Here is a 24,654-nt window from a genome sequence, read left to right as displayed (position 1 = left end):
AGACATTTTTCCAGACTTCATCAGAGGGGAAGAGGGTGAGTGCAACGCAAGCGTGCAGAGGTGCGGCAAGGAGGGCGGTTTGGGGGTTAGAGTCTGCAGGACGTAGAATTTTGTGCTTCGCAAGTCACTGGGCTGTAGCCAACGCAGGACAGGAGATCTCAGCCACAGCCTGATCTTTTGGAGAACACTGCATTTAAAAAATGAGCTGGAAAATTATGGTCTAGTGCAAGGTTAAACTGTTCTATTGAGAATGGGCAAACAAAAACTCACTTGCCAGGTTTGGTTGACAATACTGAGTAATAAGCCAGGGATTTGAATGCCTTTTCTACACAAAAAAAAAAGACTTTTTAGTGTTGTACTGTTGAGCAGATAAAAACAGAGCGTTATTCTCTACTGCTTTTTCCTGTCAAAAAAAAACAAGATGGGAGAGGAATCACCTCCTTAATCTCATTGTATGGGCAAATTCCAGTTCAGGAAATGAGTCTCTTCCCTCAGAGAGGACAACACTGCTGGGCTGCTCCTCCCAGCCTGGCTGTGAGCTGCGGCACTTCCATGGAGGATGAAGCGACTGACTGTGGTTTAGTGCTACACAAATGTGATCACTTTGTTGACGATCAAGAAGGATGATGTGCCATTTACAAGCAGCGTGCTGGAAAAAAGAATTTTTCATAGTATCATTTGTAGTTTACAATTTAAATTTTTGTGTTAACGCACAAAAGCAGTCTGTTATAGTCCAGAAACACTGTGCGCAGCAACTTTTGGTGTTTGTTTATGAAAACAATACAGTGAGGTTCCAGTGGGAACTGATCAAGTTGCATAAAAGATTTAAGAGTCCATTCCGTATCTAATAATGCTTTTAGCACTTTCTTAGATCCTTCTCTACATTCCAACATAGTGGCTTATTTATCTTTTGGACCATAAACCATTTTATGCCTTGAGTATTTTAGAAGTGGCATCATGATAAAAAATTTAAGCCACAAAATAATACACAAATTTTCTGTTTGGAAATGTGTTAAATCTGTTTTTGAGAAACTGACTGCCTGTGAAACTATTAGCATGGTATTGGTAATACCCTAGGTTATCGCTCTAAAAGCGATGTCAGGTTCTTGTATTAAAACAGGATTACTTGTTCACAACTATTGAAAAATGCATCATTGAAAAATCATGTTCAAGAAAAAAATATGATTCCGCTTTGAGACTTTAAACAATTTGTTTTCTGTTTTAATAATTTAATCAAGAGTTCTTGAAGACTTTTATGGAATTAAGACTAAGGGGTTTGGGGTTTTTCAATTCTTCTTTAAAATGTAACAGCTTTTTGATCCATATCCAGGCTTTTCTAAATGTTCAGCAGGTAAATATGCTAAAATTAACAACTCCAGCATCTAAAACAATAACAATGGAGGTGGGGCAATACTCTCTTCAGTTAAAGTTAGCAGTTTGCATCATAAGGGAACATGGCCTCAGACAGAGCCGTTTCGATGTATTATTCCCGTGAAGAGCATTCAGGTATTGTAGCTGGAGTGAAGCATTAGCATTGACAGCCATGCTTTAATAGGTACCTGAGAAATAACTCCCTCTGCAGTGCTTAGGAGAAAGTAATTCCGTTTAGGACTGCATAAATTTTCAGTTTGTTAATTAGGTTAAGAGGAAAAATAACATTAGGAACTTTCACTGGAGTTGTATTAGCTGCAAAATTGCAAAGAAATTTAAAGAAAATTTATGTTATCCAGTTACTTTGGCAATCAGCTCTACTTCAAACCAGAGCCCCAAAACACTAAAATCTTCACTTAGACATGTGTTCCCATTTCATTCCAGCACCATTAACCTCTTTCTTTTTTCTCATTTTTTTAATCATTTGCTTTTCATTATCATTTCTCAAAGACAAGCAGCCTGTGAAGCAGCTATCCAAATATATAACACAGAATTATTCTGAAATCTGTCATTTCAGGAAGCATTAGCCAGAGTAGATGTACTCAGCCCAGGTATGCCAGGTGATATGTAGGAATTACCCCAGAGAAATGGCAAGTAGCTTAAGCCTCTTTTGAAAGTGTCAGGTCCCCCTTCAAAAATGATTCAGCATGCTGAGATCGTGACCTGCCATCACATTCGCTTTGGCTGGGACTCTGGGAACTGCTGCTAACAGGATCACCAATTGCCAATAACTGATGCAATTAACTGAAAATCCTAAGGAGTGTGGAGGAATGGTCAGGAATATGTTTGATAATGCAGACAGGAGTTAAGTCTAAATCAGAAATCGGCTTTCTATCAGCAAAGTTTTATCAGGTTCAATAAATGGAGGCTCATCCACTCCAAAAACTTGCAAATTGGTGCTTTAGACACATACATGAGAGGAAAGCCTTGACCAGAGGCCTTTGAATTCGCAGCTGAGGATCCTGATCAAGAGGGCGAGAGAATGTGAATGTATGTGTGCGTTGCTGAAGAACCCTTCTTAGCCTTTAACTGCTCACAAGTGAAAACACTTTTGTTCATCTGAATAGATTCCACGTGGAATATGAAGGACTTGGATCACTTCTGAAAGTAGCCATGAATTTCTAGCTCAATACTTATGTTGGGGAAAAAAGGACCCTACCCTTTAATTCTAATCCACTGAAGCAATAAAACTGGCAAGTGGCTCAGACCTAGCCCTTGCTTACAAATAGTTACACCTCCTTTTAAAAATGCTACTTTCAGACCCGGGTAGTTGAGCTCATCCAATGTATTCACCACATGCAAATTAAACAGAAGTTTGGATGAGGCATCAATGGCCTCATATATGGCTCTGATCAATCCTAGAGATGGTGCCTAAATTTCACCTCTCAGCATGTTTCTGTAGGCATTCACCCTCTTTCTGAGGTTTCTACTTGCAGAAACCCAACTTGAGGGTTTTAAGTGTTTGCAGTAGATAAGGAAAGCAATAGTTTGCCTCAAGTGTAGGCCAACACACAAGAAATAACATCAGCCTTGGCGTAATCCCTGTCCAGTCTGCCTTTGCTGGCAGTTGAAAGCTAGCAGCTCTCAGATTCACTATCGAGCTCACAATCACAGGCAGGTTTTGGAGCTTTTGAACCAATTCCAGTCTGTGATAAGCAATCTCAAACCAGAGGTAGCATTTATCAGGGGCAGGCATGAGTAGACCCCTTCAGAAGACCCTCCATCAGGCTTTTTGTAGCCAAGGTTCCTTGTGGGCTGGGCTTGATAACATAGGGACCATCATGGGGAAAGTGGTCCAATGCCATTGTACTTGCCACCTTCCTTAGGAGGCAGAAGAGGGGGAAATTTGGGGAAAAGTTTGCGAACCACTGCTCTGATCTCAGGATACAACCTCCCTTTTCTGTAGCTCATCAGAGTGGGCGCTGAGCCATATAACGGGGGGTCACTGGTGCAGAGAGCGTCCTGGCATGAATAATCGGCCTCACTTACAACACAAGGCAGTCACAATTGCAGGATGTGCAACACAAGTACAAAGTATATACCTCAACACAATTCAGGAGTCAGCCCCATGGTGGGTACAACAGCCTTCAGCTATACTTAGTTTTCCTTTTGGTTTTCGGTCCCTGCTTGTCATCTGCAGCACGTACTGAAGGGAACAGCGGGCACCTCATTATTTAGATTTACCGTTCTATTTGTAGCACTTCAGAGCAAAGCAGAAGGGTTTAGTAATCCTCCCTCCACCAGCTAAGGGCTGGGGAAATCAGTGGGAAACCACAGCCCCACTGTTTGCTTCCCCTCATGGCGGGGTCTTCTTTTAGCTGCTGCCTGCCTGATGCTGCTTTGTGTTCTGAGAGGCGTTTGCTGCAGTCACTTGATGATTTTCCGTGTACAGCAGGCATATGATCAGACTTTTAACCTGGGGGAGGGAAGCAAAGCAAAATTCTGGTGAGTTAAATTACCTTCTGCTGCATACAATCATCTGGCATAACACAGCTCAGCAATAACATTCATGTTACCATTAATAGAAAACGTTTGGCATTGCACTCCAGAGATTTTTTTTTTTCTTTTGGTATGGAAGAGATCCATTCAGATTGGAGCTGCCTGAACAAAGCCTAGGGGCTCAGACACCACCAGCAGCATCTCTCTAAATATCTCTGTCTTATTGTGTAATCTCTACATTGACTGGAAGGAAATGTGCCAATTGCTGAAGCTATAGGGCTCTGTGTATATAAAACACACGCTTAGATGAGTGGCCCTATGGGACAACACGAGTTATTTGCTGATTTATCTCAAGTAAATCATGATAATACTTCAACAGAGTTCTCTTGGCCTCAACAAAATGTGTCAAAGCGTTTTTAAATAGAACACTTACTCTGTGCCTCGCTCCCTTCTGTTGTGAAGTAAAGAAACAAAAACGTGACTATGCACTATGCTGGTAAAAGCCTGAAAATTCTGATGAAGCACTCGGAGGGAGGGAGGTGGGCATTTTCTAGCATGCTTAAAGATATCTTAAGTTTTCTGAATAGAGAAATGAAAGCTTGTCTTGGAAACTTCTAGTTATCCTGAAAAATAAATCAAAATATAAATCATTAGAATTATAATAATGATATCAGAAGACCAGAATAAACATTTAATCCTACATCATAGAACAATAGAGTCATCGAGGTTGGAAAAGACCTCTAGGATCATCAAGTCCAGTCCATACATGCACTGTTCCATCAAGCTGACAGGTGCCTGTATACCTCAGAGGTAAAGATGGCTGAAACACTGACAGCAGGACAGTGACACTTGACTGAAAGACAACCAAGGTGTCAGGCAGCCTGGATCCAGCTGGAGGAGTGAGTGGGGCTTGCAGAGGCTGGAGACTGGTGGATGTGGAATCCCATTACCTGAGATGTTACACTATTTTGGCCCCTAAAACGTTCAAGGGATAGTTATACTCCTGGCTAAAGGACACCACTCCCTGAGTTATTTTATTAATATTTCTTTAACGTTTGATGATGGCTTGCATAGCTTAAGGCTGTCTACTCTGTTAAAATTAGTGCTTTGTGATGGAAAAAGTCATCCTGTTTTCTGAACGGAGGTAAATCATTCACAAACCAAGAAGGGACGCTGCAGCCAGCCCTTAATTGAATTTTGTGGCATTCTGAATGATAATGCATGAGTCTCCTCTCCAAATCAGGAAAGAGGAATTATTACACAGAAGGATAAACAGGATAAAAATGAAAATTAATGCTCCTGGAAAACAAATCAAATAGTTCTGCAAATCTGTTTACTGGCATTTCTGCTCATAGACTCGTAAGTTAAAAGTCTCTGTTATTGAACCCAGACTCATCAAAGATGATCATTCCCTAATTCCATGCCTTTGTACTCCTGGTAAAAGACCATGAAGTTGCATAGAGCATTAAAAACATTACTTTAAGTAGTATGGTAAATAGACTGAGCTTATTAACCTCTGTACAAACAAGTACGGTAGGAACTGGATTATGGAGGGTAAGGCTCATGTTTACACACATTTATCTAATGTAATTACGCATCTGGGTGGGATGGGGTGTAAACCACAAACACAGGAGCAGAAAATTGATTTATTCTCTGAAATTGTCTGCCTTTTACACTGCAATCTAAAAGTAGACCCTATCAAGCAATAATTTGCTATGTCATTTACAACATTTAGAAATGAAAGTGGAAATTACCAGCCCTCTTTATATGTCAAAGGTTGCTAGACAAGGTTGGCTCAGCATTTTCACAGCAAAGAGCGTTCAGGTCTTTCAAATGCAGATCTCTGTCTTAATCGGACATCAGAGGAGTCCATCATAAAATAAGTAGAAACAGCACAGGCAATCTAGTTTATGGACAGCTCTTCCTGTGGCAATGTTATGGAAATTAAGCCTGGGAGACTTGCTTATTTCTCATTGCTGAAATCCTCCCTAAGGTTGTTAGCGATTTGGAAATATTACTCTTTTTTGGTTTTACTGGGAGGAGAAATAAAGACCTTTAATGCAGAAATTTTCTGATGTAGATTTACTCCACCATGTACTTAACATTCTGTATGTTACAGTGAGTTAATATTAGTTCACTACCACTACTGATGAGATTCTATGAGATATCACAAGCTATTCAGGATTTATCTTACTCTGTTTTCAGAATAACTTGTTCTTAAAAATGGATTTTTTTTGTCAAGTAGTTGTCTCCTCTATTAAGATCATGATATGTATATATTTAAAAAAAAATTTAGTTCATAGAGTTTGTGGAAGGTGTAGGACAAGGGCGTTCAGGTGACCTGAGGTAGTATTTTCTTTTTGCTTGGTCTCACTGTCTCTTGCCACATCAACTGTCTACTCTGAAGCTGAGCTAACAAGTCAATACTTTGAATATCTTAGCTTGTAGTTTCTTGTAATAGTAAATTTTACCAGAGTTTAACAGACTTCCCAAGTGGTTTTTCTCCTAGCTGAAAACAAACACAAGAAAAACATCAGAAACCAAAACTACAATTAACACTAGAAGAACTACAATAAGAAAGCAATTTAACGTCTGCAAATTAAAAAAGTTTTGCCTCAATAAAACACATACTGAAGTAGTTGAAGCTTGGGGGATCACCTCTGCTAAGAAAAAGGTATGTCTGTGAAGTGTTAAAAAAAAAATAGTTGGTGAGGCTTTTGCTTTTCCTGTGAAAGATATGTTTGCACACATCTGATGCCTTGAGAGTCTGTGGTGATGCAGGAGCAGCTGATTCCTTCCTGGGTGCCAAAGATCATGTCTGTGGGGTGGCATTTTTTTTATCATTTCCAGCCCTTCGAATGTGTCTAGCGTTATCGTGTCTGAGACCACTTAAGTGGGAAGAGCTGTTTTACCATACGCCATAGTCTACTTTACATATGAGAGTCTGGCATGTTTGCATAAGTGAAGATGATGTCAAAATACGAGTTTCTCTTGTGTAACGTAGAATTTGAAGCCAAATGCTTGGGTAGATGGCAACTGACCTGTGCTGTTGCAATTTCATCTAACAGGGGACTCGTCCTGACTAAGGTTTAGTCCTTTCCTGGTGTTTGTTAACTATCTGTGTGGTTTTTCATTAGCAAACCACACCATCTAAAACCTTGTACTTTGTCAACGGTTCTCTCTTATTAGGAATTAATTCAAGACAAGACAAGGCAAGGGGTAAGTCTGAGCTGCACAAGTCACTGAGCAAAGTTCATGGACATACGTTCCTATGTATCTCACTGTTCAACGAGGGAAGCATTTTCTGTATTAAGCCTATCTGAAAACCAGGCTGTGAACTAAATTAAGTAACTTTAAAAGTGCTAGTACTGGTGACTCCACCTGCTCTAAGAAATGCGACCACTTTTTTTGAAGAGGGAAATCCAACTCTTGCGAATCTTAACTGCAGTAGTGCGGAGATCTCCTTCCCTTAATTCTGGGGAAAGTGGGAGATTCCTTCTAGTCTGGTACAAGGATGAAGGAGTTGGTTTGAAGGCTAAGCCATCAGCCTGAATCTCTGATCACAGCTCCTGACATTCAGGAAGTTCAGAGCACTCATTTTCCCCTATTACTTATTATTGTGTACAGCTCTAAACTACAGGATAAAGTAGGGTCAAAAAAAGGATTTCTGAATCCCCAAGGGGTTACAATAAATCCTCTTGTTGGCTCCTGTTTGCATTGATTTCTTTTCCCTTTATCTACATATTCTTGCTGAACGTCACCTTTTCAAGATTAATAAGATGAAGTTTGTTCAGGCCCTAAGAAGGGCAACTGCCTCTTACTCAGCACTTGCTGTGTGGAAATACCTACAATCAGTAATGATTGTCGGTAAAAGGCCTTTCTTAGGTATGGTCCAATACCCAGATGATTTACTGCATCAGTACTTTTTACTTGAGAGCTTTTAAAATTGAGACCTGAATCCAAGTTTTCAGTATCCCTACATCATGCCCAGCTTGAGAGCAAACGGAGCATTCAGTATTCCCAGATTTGACATTTTTGCAACTTTACACCTCACAGCAACTTCATTCTTCTGTACATGGGCTTAAATATTTAAGGATTAATAAAAGGAGCTCACCCTGTGAGTTCACACTCACACAGTGAGTGCAGATCAGCATCCAGAAGCTCAGAAAACAGCCTTCATACACTGCTTTTCTTAGGACTCTGGAATAGCTTCTTTCTGGCCACAGTGGAAAGAAAGAGTGAGCCTGCCAGACTGCCTTCTGCATGAAGGGAGTGCTCTCAGCTCAGGCGAGGACTGGGACCGCTCATCTGTAAATAGCGTGTGAGCATTTCCCAGGTTGGTCCCTGACTTCTGTGTCAGAAGGCTCCGTAAGCCGGAGTCAGGGACTGTTTGTAACGGTGCTTCCCCTGCGTGCGCTTGTACAGGGACCTTCGGATTCAGGACAGGTTTGCTCCTACTTGATAATTTTTTTTTTTCCCTCCCTCTCTTGTCAGCTTATTCTTAGGCATGATAAAATGAGGATGAGAATGGTCCTATAATTAGTTTCATTACAAAAGTATTTAAGAGTTCACTAGAGAGTTTATCTTTCTTTTTCCTCCCTTAAAAAAAACACTACCAAGAGCTCACTGCATGTAAAAGATGTTTGACTCTCTTCATGTAAATAGAGAAAATCACTTTTGCTAATCAGTAGAGTATCAGCTTTACATTAGCAAGTTGGAGTGAACACAAAATGACCTTTTTACATTCATATGTATCCATGACTCTAGAATTAATCATCCATTCAGCTGGTAGTTTGTTTAAACATAAACACACAAAAAAGGTGCAGTAAGAGTGTTTTCAGAATCCAAATATTTGCTTTCTACTTCTTTAACCACCTACCCACCACAAGGGTGAAAGCTGCCAACTGGCAGCTGAAAGCAATATTTTGTCTTCGATTAGTCATATTTGAATATTTTTTTTTTCTTTTTTCCCCCTGTGAAATAGTGCTGCAGGGACAAATGTGTAACAACAGAGGGCAAACTAGGTCACTAGAAAACCAACTCCTGGGGCACGCGTGGATTGTGAATGAGTTCATGGCTTCTGTTAGGAGCTCCCATTCTCCCATCGAGATTATGTTTCCTGCCTTAGACAGATCGCGTTCACTGAGCCAACAACTGCCTCTAGGCAACCGGGATATAGCGCTGTGCCCTGAGCAGCACAACACTTAACCTTGTGGGATATTGTAACACAGGGTTTGTGTGTGTGTGTGCAGGGAGGAGGGGGAGCCCTCTTAATATTACTTACTAATATTGACACCACAGAGTGCTTTTGCAGTAGCGTGTGCTCTCAGCTGTCTGCTCCAAGGGAAAGGATTGTCTGAAACGTTTCATCTCCCTCACGGCATGAGAAATGTATTTTATAGCTAATAATGTTAATCATTTGTGTTGGGGTTGGGCCAAGGATGCCCAGTGATAGACCAGGATCACATTAGGTAGTTTATGGACACCGAAGGAAAAGACTGCTTATTGAGATAGAGGCCGATTTATTAGCTAAGTATTTATGCTACAGCTCTTTGTGAGCTCCAGGAGGAGTGGGGAGCTGACAGAAGAAATATGTAGGCACGTGTTAATCCTGTTTTGGGAGGGGGTAGGTTTGCACGTGGTTGAGCATGAGGGTCATTCCAAACTGGGCCTGCTGAGCCCTGATTTCACATTTATCTTTATGAAGTGTGGAACACTTACCTGGAAAGAATCCCAGTAAAAGGAGCTGGAGGTGACCGAATTCCCCAGCTTATTTTTCAAGGTGGCAAATTCTCATGGGGTTATGTTACAAAAATGGCCTGGGCAAGGGAGGAGAGCACATACCCTTCAAAGGTGTGCTCAGAATTAAAAAGAACCTTGAGTATTAGGGTTGTGATCGATTCCCCTAGCACTCAGATAATTTCTATGACTTAATAAAAGTATGGGCTATTTCTGAAAGGCAAAAACCAAGGCAAAGTGTCCTCAAATGCCTACTACAGGTCTGCTTTCCTGTGTTATAGCAGTGGCTTGCATCTGGTGTAGGGTTAAACAACTAAAAGGCTTTATACTGTGCTGTGGCTGTTGTTTCGGGGGTGGGGGTTGGGAGGCGGAGGCAGGGCAGAGGTTTAAGCCCAGAATGACTTAGAACTGTAGCAGATTTGCTAATCTATAACTACTACTTGGAAAGCTTCCTTGAATGTCCAGAACCAGAATCTGGAAGGTGAGAGTTGCTCAGCATTACGTAGCATAGGCCTACCCAAATTTGTGAACCATTTATTGTGACTTCATCTGACAACAAAGAAAGGTGGTCACAAACTCCACTTTGTTTATGACCTCAGAATGAAACCAAGTGAATCAGCACAAAATCCATAGGTATTTCTGCTGGGTTTGCTTTCAGGACTCTCCTGAAATCCTGCAACGCTATTCATATTCTTTTGGCAAACAAAAAAGACCGTTGCCCCAAAATGGAAGGCTTTACTACTTTATTACTGGGTACAAGAGCTTCCTATTTGTGGCCACAGGCCACAACAGCTAGGAGAGCAGTTCAGATGCAGCTGGCCACAGGCGGATAAGCCATGGACATGCAAAAGCTGTAGGTTGGACACCACAGCCTAACTGGAACCCTAATTAACACCATTAACACAGTAAGAAAGGGTTATCATAGAAATAAGCATTTATCTTTAGGCCCAAATCTGCCAAATCTAAGTATACTCAAAGCCAGATTTTCTTTTCTTCAGGTCCTCACGTGAGCTTGTTAGACTGATATGTGCATAACCGACATTTCTAGAAAATGTTACAAACTCCTAAAGCAGCACTGCAGTACAAAAGGAGATTAGAATAGAACAGTACAGTTCCTGTTGGAAGGGACCTACAGTGACCACCTAGTCCAAATGCCTGACCACTTCAGGAGAAAAGTTAAAGCATAAAGAAAACAAACCTCTTTTCCTTGCATCGCCTGCACACCTGAGGGCTCCCACTATCTGCAGCACCAGGTCCTGTCCCGCTTCAAACCTCAGGCTTGCGTGGGCTGCTTCGTTGACCTCCTCCGATAACTTGGTTCCCTCAGGTTGGCTCATCTCAATAGCATCGTTAGAGGTATAGCAGCTTCTGTATGAGAAAAGGAATGAATTTTAATTCTGCTTTCCAGGCCTCTTCTCCGCCCTCAGTTTTGAGAACTCAAACAATCAGATATATTCAGCTTCTACTTCTCAGTTCATGCACGTTGCTAAATACTTGGATAGTTTCTCCGAGGAAAGCTTAAGAAAGCTCTAGAACAACTCAAATAGTCTTATTCATTGAAAACTCCCCAAAGGACATCAAATTTAAACTGAAGTCCTGCTTGGAGAGGAAATGAAAACAGAGAAGAAGGGGTTTGGGAAAATCAGAGGTTTTTTAATTAGTTTGTGGTTGAGGCAGTGGAATTATGTGCTGTAATACCCCAGTGCCTGTACGTATGTTGTTCTCTCCAGGGTCAGCTCTGTGAATTTGCTGAGTGACAAAAGGAAAAGGTAATCTTATTACTTCCTCCTCCCACTTTCTAGTCTCAAATGAGCCCAGCGCTGTTGAATTCTACTTTTACCTCTACCTCTCCTTGGCTTTACGAGAGTTATCCCAATGCAGAAGTGAGGAGAAATGACAGGTCATGTACATATCTCGCTTCTGGACTCTTCAATCAGTATCGCGGCTGCAAGGCCAGGTTGCTTTGTTTTGTTAAGTATTTAATTCAGCAATGACCTACTCTATCTTTTGTATAAGAGAAACCACCTAGATCATAACATCTCTTTTGTGTTGTGCCCCCAACAGACAGCTGAACGTCGCTCATGCAGCACTGGCTGCATGGATGAACAAAGCAGCTGCTGATGCTCTAATTTTCCCCAAATGAAACACAGCACAAATAGTTTTCAGCACTTGCTCTCCAGACACTGCTTTTTCATAGAGAATGGGATAAGGAAATATACAGCGATGGCAAACTTTGCATCAGTATAATGCCAGGCATTTAGAAAACTGACTTGACCTAGTTTTTGATTTATAGAACCGAGTGACATGCAGTTTATTATGTGAAAAAAAAAACCAACCAAACCCATAATAAAAAAAATTATGTAGCGCACATAGTCCTTCCGTACAACCTAATATTTCTATCATGCTGTGCATGCTGCTAATTCAAAAGGCTGATATGGTCACAGACAGCCCAGCTTCTAGGATTTACCATTCAAACATACTTGAACTGGCATGAAAAATGCAATAAAATAATTCTTTCAGACAAGTTTAGAGAGAGGTATTCCCAAAAGACAGAATTCTGGCTTCCAGTCACATAAAGCTTACACTTTGTCAATAACACAGTGAAGGAAGGCATGAATGAATTTTATTTCATTGGACAAGTGACTTGGAATACAGATAAGGCAGGGTGAGCATATAAACCTTTAAATAAATGTTTTAGCACTATCTGGAAGGGAGGAATGCAATTGATTCCAATCATTTCTGACAGAAAATCAGTTCCTCTAAAGCTCTTGGGGCAACAAACACTAACTAAAAGCGTCTGTTACTAATAAAATCTTTAAGTACAACAAAACAAAATGTTGTCATTTGCAACTAACAGGCTACAATTAATGCAAATTATTACTCTGTAGTTTAATTGAAATATTAAACTATGAAGTCTTTGGTTTACTATGACTTTAAGAGCCATGTGACTTTGAAGAGGGATCTTTAAAGAGCTCAAGAAAAACCCAGCAGAGAAATAGCTGACAAAGCCCCAGACAAAACACAGTGTAACCAGCAGCATTAGGAATACAAAATACCCTTGTCGCTCATACGCTGGGGTTTTTCTCTAACAAGCATAGCTGTGTTACCTTGAATTGCTGCAAACAGTTAATAGAAAGCACTGATCTATGATTACGCCCAACAACATTCTTTGTTCTGCTTTGCGGGTGTTACTTCATACAAAGTTGTTTTCTGGAAAATCTTGACCTTTTCTTCCCTCTCTGCCTGTTTAACATGAGGCGTGTTGTTCTCTGCGGTGATTCTACAAGCTGGAGCAGTAAAAACTGCTGTTGTAATTCTGGTTTTGCTTTGCAAACACGTGTTATGCTTCAGAATGAAGGGGAGCATTTAGTGTTTTAGGAGAGCCACGTTTGCAACGCCTACAAGAGAAACCCACCGCAAGTGGCAAGTCCTCCTTCATTACAAATCTAACTCAAACCAGTGTACCGAGCTGCAGTTTTATTTGCAAAACCACAGGTTGTTAAAATTCACAAATCAAACTCAACATTATTATCCGGGGGGCCCGAGGATGAATGGTGTTGCTAGAAAAGGGATTGTACTCAGTCACAGCCTGAATTTCCAATAAAACAGTACGTCACTGACGCTGCCCATCTCATACCAGTTCAAAGGAGTCGCTGTATTTTTAGTATTAAATATTCGTTTCCTGATGCCTTCCATAATGGGAGCAAAAATTGTGGTATGAAAAATAAAATCTGGTGCTTGCACAAAGTACATTCAGTGGCTGCGTTAATGCTTTTAGTCGAAAATATGGAGCAGTAGTATAAGTACTACAGCAGTAAGCTCTTTGTTAGTTGGTAGAAAACACTTTTTGCATTGGATTTGTTTTCTGGTTACTGCTTACTGAAATAGGCATTTTCAGATTCAGTTAGTTATTATAGCTAACATGTTTAAAAAAGAAAAAAGTCACACAACTTCAGGTACATGTGCTTGCAATTGTTATTATCTAATAAAGAGCACTCCTGGTCTGCTTGCCCGCCTCCCTAGCCCATGCACCACAGAATTTCAGGATCCTACTTTCTGCCTTCCCACCATAGCTGTTCTCTTCATTTTTATAGATAAAACCTTTAGATTTCAGTGTGAACAGGCTTTGGCACCATACAGATGAAAAATACAAGTGGTAAGCTCAATATTTAGAAATAGAAAATTGTATTTCTACAGTGAGAGAGGCAATAGAATCTATTCCGCTATCTTATTACAAAACCAAACTTCCAGCACACAGGGTGGCTATTTCTAAAGGGGCTGTTTTTCAGTTTTGCCAAAGAAAGCATTCAGCAACTGCATGGGGGAAAAAAAAGTCAAGTATTAAACAATGGCCAACATTTTACTTACAGCTTATGGATGAGTCTATACGGTAATCTATACTTCTGCACTGTTGAACCCAAAATAATTACATAAAATCTCCAAGGCTCAATACTCATCTCAGAAACCTCTAAGAAATACCGCCTAGAACTCTTAACACCAGCAAAGGTTGGAATCTCCTCTCTGGGTTGCTCATTTCTGGCAACAGGCACCACATGTATATGTGTTTTAAATAAATTTGCAGTTTTGAATGACACAAAAAAGTACAGTGCAGTGAGATGTCCTGATAGTTAAATCTGTGAAAGGAACACTCTTGTACTTAGGGAGCATTTTAAATCATTAATTTTAACATTCCATCAACATGAACACAATTTCCTGCCTTGTGAGAGAATACCTCAAATTTGAAGTTTTGAAAATGTTTCTAGATAATTTCTTCACGTTTTCTGCTTTTATGGAAACGTTTCCAAAATTCTTCTTGATTTCAAGTGGAGACAAGTATCAAACTTTGGCAACTCTAATTTTCATCCAGCTCAAATGACTACCGTTTTCATCAGTGATGGTAGGGTCCAGTCTTTTGTTTCATACAAAAGCTGCTCAACTAACTAATGATTCTATAGGCAGTGCTGACGCTGTAAATCTTAAAAATCTCTTAGCTTCTAGTAAATTGCTTAATTAACGAGAACTTACTGAAGACGGTTGATAAACCATGGAAAACTTTCATTGGCGTAATTTGCCAAATATTTCCAAGTTCGGCTGAAGGATGCTTTTCTTTCCTTAAATATAGTCTTTAAATAAAATTTTCCTTAATGCTGAAGAGAGGTAGTCGTGCTTCGGTAAAAAGCTGGCTGCAACAAGCGACTGGATGAAGCAGTAATCTAAAAGATGACTTGGATACACAATTAAATAAAAGATAATAAACACTGTATGTTATAAAACCAGAAAGCTAGTCGGACTTTCTCCATATTTCAGACACTATAACTCTTCAAAAGAGTTACAGAAACCTCTTTCGAAGCACTCCCCGTTTAGTAGGACAACATGCAACTTGGAACTGCACACGAGGGGAGGTGGGCTTGGAAATTTAAATTAGCTCCTGTGCATCCGAAGGCTGCGTGTACTCCTTACCCGCTGCACCGGGGAGAAAACATGGGCCTCACACGTAAATCGCCCAGAACTAGCAGCAGTTAGGAAAGGCTGACCACATCCACACCGCACGGCTTTTGGCCTTCGTGCTCTCTAAGGCCCCTACAGCCATGAAACATTCATTTCCCTTTTGGTGTTGGTTCAGAATAACGGTGACACCCAGCAGGGTGTGTTTACAGCATGATACAGGGAGCACGTTCCTGATAGCACATGGTGACCTTTCAGCGCACAACTGAACAGTGAGCACCTACCTGGTATACCGTCAAAGAACTCTCCTGGGTGGAAAAGCCAGATTAGTGTTGGATACACCCATACTGTCTGGGCAGAGTTCACAACAAACTAGCTTTAAAAACAGGTTTATATTTTCCTCTAGGTCTAGCTGGGGCTCACCCTAGAAGGCAGGATGGAAGTGAACTCATGCCTGCAGCACAGAAAACTGCCCGACAGCAAAGCAGGGAGATGAGGAGACTTTGTCTTGTGTTCTTCCACTGGAAGCATCCTCCTTAACTTGCTGTACCATCCCTTTCATTTCATGTCCCTGCAGTGTTTCCTCTGATTCCCTGTCTTCCTCCTGTTCTGCTGAGCTCCTTTACCAGCAAGGAACTTGCGATAATGATTTTTCCAAATATAGCTAGTTGAAAATATTAAATGAATGCAAATCAATCATTTGTACGTACACAGGGGAAAGAATCTGGATTTGATCAGCTGAAGCTTTCTTCAGAATGCTAAGTCTTGAGACATTTCTGCTGACTTCATAAAATAATTAAATCTTGTGGTGAGGGATTTTTATTGTTTGGGGTTTTCTTACTGCCTGTATCAAATAGTGAGGAAAAGCACCATTAAGATTTCAACATACCCAATTGTGCATGCTCTTCTAACAACTAACCCAAACTGTTAAATTTCTTGTCAACAGCAGGCAATGATTTACTTGGATGACCCTGACTTGCTGCACCTGTAAGTCTTTAAACAGCTACACTTTCAGCTGCAACAGCTTCCAGGAGTAAGCAATCAATCTTGAACATGTTGTTTCACAAAAATAACTAGGTGATTTTAAAGCTGTGTTTTCCCCATAGTGAAAATACCAGGCCACTGCCAAATCTAGCTAGCTGTCATCCCCATCTGCCTTTGTGAAGCCAGTGGGAGGCACAACTGAAGTCTGCAAGGAGATCACTTTGTGACCCTTCAGGATGGGGAGCTGTGCTGAATCAGAAGGCCCAGTGGCACTAGAAGGAAGGATTCCCAGAACATACTGTTACCAGGCAGATCAGCGGTGATGATTTTGCTGTATAATCCGCACTGACATCCCTCCAGTGCGTAAAATGCCAGGCTAGTACCAGTGTCACACAGAGCACTAATGGCACACTTGGCTCCTGCCGCTCTCACTCCCTGCTGAGCAGATGAGGCTCAGGCTGAACTCCCCCCTCTTCAGGAGGGCAGATCCACTCTGAAATCATTCTTCTTCAATTTACTCCAACGCAGAGAGTGAAGTAAAATCCATGTGCGTTTTCACCGTGTATAGAACTACGTTACGCATCCCTCTAACACAGCCTTGGGCAGGTAAACGGTGTTACACAAACTGCGCTGCTCTCAGCACGTGTAAATCAATTGTACTTTGGCGGCACGGCTCTCATCGTCCTTCTAGGTCCACAAAGTAGCCATGGCTGGTGCAGACATGTAGCCTGGCTGTGCCGGCCTCTTCCTCTGTGTGCTGCTTCCCACCTGGGGGTAAGGCCAAGCCTCTTCCACTCCTGCTCTCCAAGGCAGATGGACCCATTTACTGTTATTCTGCACATTCAAGAAAAAAAGAGGCAAATTAATATGATATAAAGATGGAAAAGCAAGGGAAAGAAAGTTTGCTGAGTGATCTTAAGAAAACTGTTTGTCATGCTTCTAACTCTCTCCCTTCTCTGCAGCACCACTAGGAGTGGGTACTTCTCTCTGATGTGGTTCCCCTCGAAGGATGCCGCGGGAGGTTGTCATCCCAGAGAAATACTACTCACTGGGCAGCTTGATATGAGTCAGGTTTTTTAGCATTTGGAATGAGTGAGGGAAGCCAGTTTCTATTCCTGACTCTGACACTGACTCAGCTCATTTTGATGTGTTCCCAAACTATAAAAACCAAAGTTCTTCCTCATTCTCTCTCCTAACAGTATCACAGCTCTTGGTAGGTAGCAGTTACTGCAATCTTATTCTCAATTTGAAATGTTGGTAATAGTACGAAAAACAAAATATGAAACATATAGCACTGCACTATGGGTCAAATACAGCCTTCAACTGAAATATTTTTTGTGATTTGCTTTACTTGGCTTTTCTTTCACATATAAGAAACTGAAACAATTCACCAGAATCAAGCAATGAATACAGCATAACTAAATCCTGATTAGATTTTCTTTTATGGAGGGTGGGTGTGTGAGGAAGGAAACACATACATCACACTAACAGGTTAACACATTTGAGGCACTATATACTAAATCAGTGAGGCCTCATTTACTTCTAGTCTTAATTCCAGCATCCCCCCAAGGACCAAATAAATGTAAAACCTAACTTTGATGCAGTAACTTGTTCTAATTGTTGCAAAGTCTTACAACAGAGTGTAGGTGTGATTCCAAATTTCCCATTACCAATACCGACAGCCAAAAGTAATTATATACATTAGGAATGAAAGTTTCCTGTGCTTTGGAAGCATTTCTCTTTGACTAGTATTTCTCTTATGAGTAACTCTTAGAGCTAAGGGAAGAGCTTATATTGATAAATCTAGCTTTATATAGAGCAAGGGCAATATGTCAAAGCCATTTTAAAAATAAAATAATATTGACAAAAGCCTATCAGCAGATTGAACCGGGGCTGGGACATCCCAAGTGAAATCAAAGCATTAATAAAAGGCACTGCTGACTAACAGAAATTCATCTAAAAAATGAGGATACAGACAAGAAATCTGTCATGGTTTCCACACCATGGGGTTTTTTTAACTTTTTCTGTTCAGCTGAACTGACTATCTGAATAGGTTACCTGTTTTAACCCTCATCACATCAACAAGTTTAACTAAGAAATATAATGAGATCTTGTTTTCAAAGCCATGCTTACTGGCTGATACTAGAATATTTTGGTTTGTAACAGCTTTACAGTAAAGGCTAGGGTATTAGCATACAGCTACTTTAATTTACAGAAGGAACTCGAAAGGATCCTGGCACAACATTCGACAGGGCTTTCGGGACATTACTCTGCATCTGCAACACAGCTCTGACCAAGGACAGGCTATTGTGTGATTAAAATTGAAGCCTCAAAACCCAGAAGCCATATCTGTTACCACAGGAACAAAATCCTAGCAAGTGTCGGGTGTTTTGTAAGAAGTCATAATTTTTGTTTACTGTATCTGTTAAATTATTTAGGAAACCTCTGCATAATTTATTTCTTTCAACAAGATACTACCATGCCTTGATGTTCTTATTTTTTACAAAACAACCTGTATTCAAAGCTAAAATGCAAGCATGTGTAGGTTTAAATATGGACTTGGGGATTTTGTTTGGTTTGGTTTTTTAATAGAAAATCTTTCAATGTTTTGGAATAGGAAATTCTGAAGAAACCAATACTAAGCCATGGTAATGCTCAAAGCAGAGAGTGTTGCTTGTTTTTCAAAAGGGCTTTTTTCATAACCTGAGTGTTATTGTAACTACTTACCTTTTAAAATCGGACCTGGTAGCTCTCAAGGCTTCAGAGTCCTTTGAGGCAGACAGCAGAGAGCATACAAAACTTCCCTAAATCCATTTCTACATTTATTTATAGGTGTCATTAATATTAGACACAGGCATCAGTCCCAGAATCAAACTGCTTACCAGTCCTGCCCTGGTCCTGAACTCAGGTGAATATAGTTTTTCTCCTTCCCCGATTATATCACAGGAAACCACACAATTACTTTAAAATAGAACATATTCCTTGTTACCTCCAGTTAAAGACTGTAATATGTACTTCTTCATAAATCAGTTGACTGCTTTACCGCATAGCCAACAGTTACAGGTGGTTATAACTCACCACCAGTTTACCTAGAATGAAATGAAATTCTCATTAAATTGCAAGACAAAGGCAAATAGCCAACATCTGAGTCCTGGGTTGGTTTGGTTTTTTTAACTGAGCAGATCTAATTTCAGATTTCTTCAAAGTTCAGTCCTTAATGTTCTCTCCACAGGAGTAAACTGTCGTCCCTTGTAAAGATGCTGTTCTCCTTCATAATTCCCGTGTTAAGTGGCCTCTCCGTCCCTAGTACCTGCAAGTGACCCAGTTATCAGAGTTTAAAACTGAATTCTGCTCATTGGAGTAAAGTGCAGCCCTTACTCCTGGCTTATATTCAGGCACCACTATCACCTACACAAATACTGCCTGAGCCAGCTCCGAGAGCTAATTCAGCTGAAACTGAATATAGAAAAAACCGTTCTAACTCTGCCGTGCAGAGTAGCACCAGAGCACGCAGGAGCAGGCTGGGAGGGTAGGGCAGGACAACAGCAGCCTGGATTTAGATCAGCTTAACCTGTAACAGGATTATATCCTACAGTCAGAGGCACAACCTGGTAGGACTTAAAAGAGGATGACACTTGCTGCGTGCAATTCTGGGGATGACTCCACCGTGCCCCTTCTCTTTTCTGCATGAACAGCCCTCTCATATCTCTGTCACTTCTTGTCAGGGCTTGGGAATTAGTGCCTTATTGAAAAGCACGTCGGTGCCAATCAGCTGAATCAGCGAGCCCTACCCAATCCAGGCGCAGGGCACTACTCCTGTGTCTTACTGTTAACGTACAGACAAACAAAAGCCTGCGATCGTGGGCTGGAGCCTGACCGTCCTTTCCCCATCCTTTAGTCAATACAGTGCTATCTTTTTATCTAATAACCCAGGCTCTCCATATCCTCCAGCTCCATATCCTCCAGCCTAGACAACCTCACTGACACGGGAAACACCTCCCCAGTTCAAATTAACTTTGACACAGGACCTGAGTGACAAGAGATCATCTGAGCTGTTTGGATCAATCAAGACAGGAGGTTTTTTTTGCTTGTGGTTGGACTTGAAACTTTATAGAGAATTTTCTCCAAAGAAGTCAAGTGAAGAAATGTAGCTGAAATGTAAAACACACCCAAGCTAGGCAGCAGCTGGGAGAGGGAGAGGCTGGAGATCACGGTTCTGAACAAGCTATGTCTACAGGTACCAGTTTAAACTCAGTTCTGATTTGGATCTGGCCCGAGCACTTTAGCTGATACACCTGTGTTTGAGCCAGCGAGTATCAGAAGACAAGGGTTTCAACACAAGTTCACATAATTTCAACTCAGTTGGACTCCTGCCTTTCCAACACATCAACGACTGCACACACCAGCAAAAAAAGACCCAAGGACTGTGGTAGATGTAGTGAAAATTGCGTGTGGGCAGCTATAACAAAAGATGAAGTTCCGAACACTGACGACAGCCCTTCAAGAGAAAATACTTAAACCACGCAGCAATTTACAGTTAAACACGCGCAGTTTAAAAGCTATACTTTCATTGTCAAATTACTTCAGATCTCCCATTTTCATTAGTTACTGATCTTTCCTCTTTACGTATGAAACTTGGACGAATGACAGAGGAATAAAATGGGTTCTCTTTAAAAAGAGCAATTTTGCGTGCTGAATTTGCAGTTGTCTTTCCTCAGGTTGCCACTAAAACTTTTTTATCCTCCTAAACCTTTGCTTACCCTCTTCTGCGAGCAGACCTGATGGAAGGAAAGGCAACACGCCTTCTCTGGTGATCTGTTGCTCCAGCCAGCTACTGAAAATTCATTAATGCACAGGTTACACAACATCCCTCTCGCACTCACAGGTACCCTCAGCCCTCTCATTTATGAAGTTAATTTACTGAGGTTAAATGATACAGTATATTTGACTGCATTTTCTCACCTCCAGTTCGAGCCCTGTCAGGCTTCCTAGGTAAGAAAAGGAACGCTCTCCCTGCCTTGTTTTCATACACGCTACGAAAAGGATTGCGTTACCCTCCCCCCCAACCCCAATTACCAGGCTGTGGAAAGAACTCCAATTAAGTGGTTAGCCATAATAGCATGGCAGCCCTTTAGGAAACTGCTTATCTAAATAGAGATGTACAGAAGGCAGTTTTCTCTCTAATAGTGATGCATTTTCAATTTATGCAATACAAAGTGCATTGGTCTGCAGTGTCCCTGGCTACTGATGATTAATAGCCCATACACTGCAAGGGTCTACAAAGAAAAGTGCCAAGGGAAGCAGATGCAGCGGGTTTTATATTATCATGACTGCAACAAACTCATTCAGTGGTGTCAGCTCTGACTGTAGGATTCTGATTATGAAATATGATGCGTGTTGAATTTAATGGCTTTCTCTGCCCTTCTGGTGAGTTCACTGCTTTCCAATGTCATTTTGTGTTCTCATCTGAGTGGTAATAAAAGGAATATCATTGACTGTGCTAGCTCTGTAACCACTGTGTGTTTTACAATAAATTGTGTTTCAGGACCTTTCTACCCAGGAGAGTGTGCAGGGCCAGAAAGTAATATTCCCCAGTTTTCCAATATGAAGGCTTTCTGTGAGGGGATAGGAAATTATGCAGGACTGCCCTTATCTTGAGGCATTCCTTACGTGAGCAGGACATCTCTTTTTCAACCGGTTATGTAGTTAAAAAGGTCAGTTCGGATTGCAAATAATTAAAAAAAAAAAAAAAAACGATAAAAACATCAGAATAAACAGCTACAGAGCAGAAATTATGATACCTCAATGACAGGAGGATAAAAGTTGTTCAAAATGAAGTTATTTTAAATAAGGAACCTGGGCATAATATGGTGGTACCCATGTAGGAATGTGAATTCAGGGCAGAGTTCTGAAGAGGGGTTTCTTTATCCAGTAAACTGTTACTTCGTCCAAGCTGTCAGCGGACTGTGGTCTGCACTACTGAGCTGAGATCTCGCCTTCCAGAGAGCTGCTTTGCTACATATCTACAGGTGTTCTTGCAAATCCCTCTAATGTCCGCAAAGTCACTGTATTGGTTTCTCAAACAAAATAAGCCTCGCTACAAATGCACGGTGCCAATATCAGCGTGGAAGAGCGTACACACGAGACCCCTTCACGCTGCTAACCAGCGCTGCCCCAGGCTGGAGCGGTTTTGCCCCAGGAGGGGCTACGCAGGTCTATGCAGAGAGAAAAGGTGCAGACTCAAAGCCGAGATTTTTGCAACACTTGAAGGGATTCCAGTATTTTTACCCTGTTTTCTCACAGTTGCCTGCGTTAGCAACTTCAGGGGCTAGTCGCTCACACAGCTGGATCGATCAGGGGAAAGCAACATAACAGATGAATAGAAAGAAACATTTTTTGAGATCCTCTGATAAATCAATCTGTCTGAACTTTCCCCTTGGCTTCTGCTGCAGGCTACAGCCAGCTCGAAGCATTGCAGCCACAGCCTGGTCAGAGACTATGTGAGCTAGAATGCAAGCCCCTCTATGTAGACAGGAAGAGAAGCAAGAGGATTCTTCTCCTTCCACCCAGGAAAAGGCACAAACCAAAGTACTACTCACTTCTGCACTTCATAATTTCATGACTGGTCAAGTCTAGAGAGCAGCAACGGAACAGCAAGAGGCGCTTCTCACACAGCCCAAAACCGTATCCGCAGAGGCAGGAGGTACCTGAAAACACAAATGGTGTTTTTCTCTTTGTAAATGCACGTTCCAAAGTTTACCTGTGCTGTTTGCTTAAGTACAGCCCCCTCTGACAGAGGGTTGCTGCTTCTAGAAATATAAGAAATATTTTTCAAGCAGGAGGACAGGAAGTCGTACAGTTACATTTCAGTTCACTACACTCTGAACCCAGGGCTGGTGCTTTATTTTTTCTGCGATGAAACTAAACAACAAAGGTTGTTCCTGAGAATTTTCAGTTAAGGCGGAAGCTCGCCCGATTAGTAAGTCTGTACAAAGACCACCAACAAACGAGGACACAGTCCCATTAACACCGCCAGCAGATGCACGTTTCACAGCCGGCACTGCCCTGAATCCTCTCTTCAACTGTGCAAGTTTGCATTCAGCACTTCAGCTGTATCCCGCACCGCTTTGTTTATACCGTTCTCACAAAGAACGTAGGAACGAAGCCTCTACTTTTAGGACAATCCAGAACATTTTTAACCTTGTTTTTGTCTCTAGTTGAAATGCCACTGGTATCCTCAATCATATTTTATGTATGAACACTTAAAAAGCCTTGCCTAAAGGACAAATGAGAATTTTCTTATGTCTTTTCAGACTATACTTCGTATGTTTTCACATAAAAATGTATTGAAACAAGATTTAAAACTGTTATACATTTTACTGAGATCTACCTCCAGAGGGAAAAGAAAAGCGCATTAACATTTAACATGGTGGCTTTGTCTTTTTCCCTTTCCTTCACTGTTTGCTGAAGAACTTGCAACAGTTGAAAGGTAGGAATGTCAGACAAAAATCTGTGATCTGCCTCAAAATGAAGTTATGCATTGCCATAATAAAACAGAGCACTTGTCCTCTCTGGGATTCTCAGTCTCAGTAAAGAATCATCAAAGGTTCTATGAATATTCCCAGATGAAGGGATCACAGAGAACGAGGATCCTAAGAGTAACACGATTAGCTTGGCAATCCAACGGCCGTGTTCCCTTCCGCTCTGCACGACCTTGTCTTTTGATTTATTCTGGTGCGTTGGTAGGAGAAGGTGCACATCTCAGCGCACGTCTGTGCGCACAACGCAGCGCAGCGCGGCAGCGCTGGAACCAGCCACTGCGAAGATGGGACCTGCACCAACAGAGAGGCATCGGCTTCTGAATTCTGCCTGCCATTAACTGAGAAACAAAAGCAAAACCTCAGGTGAGATGTAGGCCACTTTACCTCCTGGTGTTTTCAGAGTGCGGTGTCTGCTGTTTGCAAGCAGAGAAATTGCAGGCTGCTTGGAACAGATACAGAAATAGCTAGCACCGAAACATCAAACCTGAAAGAAACTGCATCCTTGAGCCTCCTCTGCGCAACAGCCCTTGAAGCACTGCTCTTAAATTTAGACGTCTTCATGGACAGTTAGACTGATTCGGCACTAGGAGGGCCAGAGTATGCCAAACGCCTTCACGATGTTCTTCCCAGGCCAGCAGAGACTCTGCACAGTGAAAATGAGCTCAGAAGGCCAAGGCATGAGAGTTTCGAGCAGGTAAAGAAAGGTTCAGCATGACTAAGATAGAAGTGTCCTTAGCAGCTGGGTTATGCTGAATAGATAGGGGTGGAGGGAAGGAAGACATGCTGTTCCCTACGATGTCCAGTATCAGGGACGTTCCTTACTCTGAATGTGTTTCTTAATGTTTGAAGTTGCAAACCTGGCCCTCAGGTTCAACAAAGTCTTTAAGTACCTGCTTTATTGTATTAACTTCAGTGAGGCCTCACAGCAGCGGATCTGTCTTAAACAGGTAAGCCAGCATGTTTAAAGCCAGCTTGCTGACCCCTCGCCCCAACATAACCACCAGGCACACTCCACGTTTACACCAATCCCTAGGATTCTCCCAGTGGAAGCCCTGGTGTTCCTGCATTGCACATC

The 24,654-nt window shown here is 41.5% G+C and overlaps 1 long non-coding RNA gene across 1 annotated transcript; it reads right to left on the bottom strand.

Moving 5' to 3' along the window:
* Positions 1–1,205: 1,205 nt before the first annotated feature.
* LOC135316108 (uncharacterized) lies at positions 1,206–22,778 on the bottom strand. Its single transcript, XR_010375557.1, has 4 exons — positions 22,638–22,778; positions 16,338–16,872; positions 10,808–10,977; positions 1,206–3,847 (listed from the first exon to the last, which is right to left on the bottom strand). It is a non-coding gene; the product is annotated as an uncharacterized LOC135316108 (long non-coding RNA).
* Positions 22,779–24,654: the final 1,876 nt, after the last annotated feature.

Source organism: Phalacrocorax carbo, chromosome 17, assembly GCF_963921805.1.
Source record: "Phalacrocorax carbo chromosome 17, bPhaCar2.1, whole genome shotgun sequence".
NCBI lineage: Eukaryota > Metazoa > Chordata > Aves > Suliformes > Phalacrocoracidae > Phalacrocorax > Phalacrocorax carbo.
This window is presented reverse-complemented; position numbering and strand designations above follow the sequence as displayed.